This window comes from Triturus cristatus, chromosome 4_1, assembly GCF_964204655.1.
Source record: "Triturus cristatus chromosome 4_1, aTriCri1.1, whole genome shotgun sequence".
NCBI lineage: Eukaryota > Metazoa > Chordata > Amphibia > Caudata > Salamandridae > Triturus > Triturus cristatus.
In genome coordinates this window covers 908,151,058-908,155,030 of record NC_140585.1, presented here as the reverse complement: position 1 = coordinate 908,155,030, position 3,973 = coordinate 908,151,058, and positions in this window count along the sequence as shown.

Below are 3,973 nucleotides of genomic sequence, written 5' to 3'. Positions count from 1 at the left end.
TGGAGGGTACGAGCTGCCGGGGCCACTCGGCCTTCGCTCTGCTGGGTAGGGTGAAGGGCCTCCCGCCAGGCGGCAGGCCCTCGAGTTGGACGGTCCATGCGCGGAGGAAGCTAATTGCTTGAAACAACAGCTGAGGCTGGCCAAGCAGTCCATCCCTAAACGGACCGAGAGTGCCCAATCGATCAGAGTACGACTGGGGCATCCCCTCTGCAGGCCGCCCTGCGCGGGGGGGGGGGGGGATGGCAGCTTCACATCCCTGCCTGCTCCCGGGGCGAGTGGGCTCGAAGGGAGGGCCCATTGATAGGGGCCGGGAGGCAGGCGTGCACCCGGGCCCCGGGGGCCCCGGCGGGCGGGCCCAGGTGCTGCCTTCCCCATCTCGCGGTCGCCGGACCTCACGGAGGTCTGACCCAGCAAACCCGGAGAAAGAAGGACCATCGGGAAGGGGTTGAGAGGCAGGTGCGTACCCGGGCCCCTGGGGGTCCCGGCGGGCGGTGCCTTTCCCGTCTCGGGATCGCCGGACCTCACGGAGCTCTGACCCAGCAAACTCGGAGAAACTCGGAGAAAAAGGGACCACCGGGAAGGGTCTGAGAGGCAGGTGCGTACCCGGGCACTGCCTTCCCCGTCTCGCGATCGCCGGACCTCACGGAGGTCTGACCCAGCAAACCGGGTGAGAAAAGGACCATCGGGAAGGGGCTGAGAGGCAGGAGCGTACCCGGGCCCCTGGGGCCCCGGTGGGCAGGCCCCGGGTCTGCCTTCCCCCGTCTCAGGATCGCCGGACCTTACGGAGCTCTGACCCAGCAAACTCGGAGGAAAAGGACCATCGGAAAGGGGGCAGAGAGGCAGGTGTGCATACCCGGGCCCCTGGGGGCCCTGCTTTGGGCAGGCCCGGGTGCTGCCTTCCCCTGTCTCAGGATCCACGGACCTCACGGGGCTCTGACCCAGAAAACTCGGAGGGAAAGGAACATCGGGAAGGGTCTGAGAGGCAGGAGCGTACCCGGGCCCCTGGGGGCCCCGGTAGGCTGCCTTCCCCTGTTTCAGAATCGCCAGACCTCACGGAGGTCTGACTGACCCTCTCCCTAGTAATCCAGAGGAAAATTACACCTCTTTCTTGTAATCCGTGCGCACGAGGTGACAGAGGGGACCCAAGGTGCGACTGTACCCGACCTCCTGGAGCCCTCGCTGGGATCCGGGAGGCAAATGGACGCTCATCGAGACTTCCAGGCGAGCCCTCCCATCTGGTCACCCCATAGGAAAGCATTGTGCGTGACCAGATGGCCAAAGGGACGTGCGCGACCAGATGGCTGAAGGGACGTGCGCGACCAGATGGCCGAGGGGACAGGCGCGACCAGATGGCCAAGGGGAAAGGCGCGACCAGATGGCCGGGCTCGAAAGTGAAGCCATCTGGTCGCTCTGTGCCCCAACGAATTGTGAGCGGACGCCGAGGCATGGGGGATCGGAGGCCCAGGGCCCCAGCTGGGCCCCAGCCATGGAGGCTGCGTGGGGGACCCGACGGGCCTTCCGACCCGGGGCCCACAGAAAACCTTGACAAGCAGGGGAGGCCTGCACGGGACCGACAGACCACTGTACTGGGCCCTTGGCAGAGCGGCAGGCCGGGGAACGGGGCCCGGGGCCAGCGACCCCGGCACAGGGCCCAGCCGGGCCCCTAGACCCAGCCGGGGCTCCCAGGCTTCCAGGCCCGGAGGCGCTGGGGAAGCCTCCCTGGGCCCTCCGGACCCCGCCCCGGGCACCCTGCCACGCAGCAGGACCCAGGACGGAGCCCGGGGCAGGGAAGCCGCCCTCCACGGGGCCCCCGGGGGCCCGGCCGGAGCTCCTGAACCCAGACAAGCGAGGGGAGGCTCTCCGGCCACAACGGAACCCCGTCCTGGGCCTTTGGCAGTGCCGCAGGCCGGGGGACGAGGCCTGGGGCCGGAGACCCCGACCCGGGGCCCGATCAGGCCCCTGGACCCAGCCGGGGCTCCAAGGACCGCAGGCGCAGGTGAAGCCTCCCTGGGCCCTCCGGACCCCGTCCCGGGCACCCTGCCACATGGCAGGACCCAGGATGGGGCCCGGGGCGGGAAGGCCGCCGTCCCCGGGGCCCCAAGGGGCCCGGCCAGAGCTCCTGAACACAGCCGAGCGAGGGGAGGCTCCCCGGGCACAACGGAACCCTGTCCTGGGCCTTTGGGAGTGCCGCAGGCCGGGGGACGGGGCCCGGGGCCGAAGCCCCCGACCCGGGGCACGGCTGGGCCCCTGGACCCAGCCGGGGCTCCCAGGACCTCAGGCGCAGGGGAAGCCTCCCTGGGCCCTCCGGACCCCGTCCCGGGCACCCTTCCACGCGGCAGGACGCAGCCCGGGGTGAGGAGGCCTCCCTCCCCGGGGCCCTCAGGGGTCCAGCCGGAGCTCCTGAACACAGCAGGGCAAGGGGAGGCTCCCCAGCCACAAAGGAACCCCGTACTGGGCCTTTGGGAGTGCCGCAGTCCGGGGGACAGGGCCCGGGGCCCGGCCGGGCCCCTGGACCCAGCCGGGGCTCCCAGGAACGCAGGCGTAGGGGACGCCTCCCCGGGCCCTCCGGACCCCGTCCCGGGCACCCTGCCACGTGGCAGGACCCAGGACGGAGCCCAGGGTGGGGAGGCCGCCCTCCTCGGGGCCCTCAGGGGCCCGGCCGGAGCTCCTGAACCCAGCCGAGAAAGGGGAGGCTCCCCGGGCACAACGGAACCCCGTCCCGGGCCTTTGGCAGTGCCGCAGGCCGGGGGACGGGGCACGGGGCTGAAGACCCCGACCCGGGGCCCAGCTGGGCCCCTGGACCAAGCCGGGGCTCCCAGGACCGCAGGCGCAGGGGAAGCCTCCCCGGGCCCTCCGGACCCCGTCCTGGGCACCCTGCCACGCGGCAGGACCCAGGACGGAGCCTGGGGTGGGGAGGCCACCCTCCCCGGGGCCCTCAGGGGCCCGGCCAGAGCTCCTGAACCCAGCCGAGCGAGGCGAGGCTCCCCGGGCACAACGGAACCCCGTACCGGGCCTTTGGGAGTGCCACAGGCCGGGGGACGGGGCCCGGGGCCGGAGCCCTCAACCCGGGGCCCGGCCGGGCCCCTGGACCCAGCCAGGGCTCCCAGGAACGCAGGCATAGGTGAAGCCTCCCCGGGCCCTCCGGACCCCGTCCCGGGCACCCTGACACGTGGAAGGACCGAGGACGGAGCCCAGGGTGGGGAGGCCGCCCTCCTCGGGGCACTCAGGGGCCCGGCCGGAGCTCCTGACCCCGCCGAGCAAGGGGAGGCTCCCCGGGCACAACGGAACCCCGTCCCGGGCCTTTGGCAGTGCCGCAGGCCGGGGGACGGGGCACGGGGCTGAAGACCCCGACCCGGGGCCCAGCTGGGCCCCTGGACCCAGCCGGGGCTCCCAGGACCGCAGGCGCAGGGGAAGCCTCCCCGGGCCCTCCGGACCCCGTCCTGGGCACCCTGCCACGCAGCAGGACCCAGGACGGAGCCTGGGGTGGGGAGGCCACCCTCCCCGGGGCCCTCAGGGGCCCGGCCAGAGCTCCTGAACCCAGCCGAGCGAGGCGAGGCTCCACGGGCACAACGGAACCCCGTCCCGGGCCTTTGGGAGTGCCACAGGCCGGGGGACGGGGCCCGGGGCCGGAGCCCTCAACCCGGGGCCCGGCCGAGCCCCTGGACCCAGCCAGGGCTCCCAGGAACGCAGGCGTAGGTGAAGCCTCCCCGGGCCCTCCGGACCCCGTCCCGGGCACCCTGACACGTGGAAGGACCCAGGACGGAGCCCAGGGTGGGGAGGCCGCCCTCCTCGGGGCACTCAGGGGCCCGGCCGGAGCTCCTGACCCCGCCAAGCAAGGGGAGGCTCCCCGGGCACAACGGAACCCCGTCCCGGGCCTTTGGCAGTGCCGCAGGCCGGGGGATGGGGCACGGGGCTGGAGACCCCGACCCGGGGCCAAGCTGGGCCCCTGGACCCAGCCGGGGCACCCAGGACC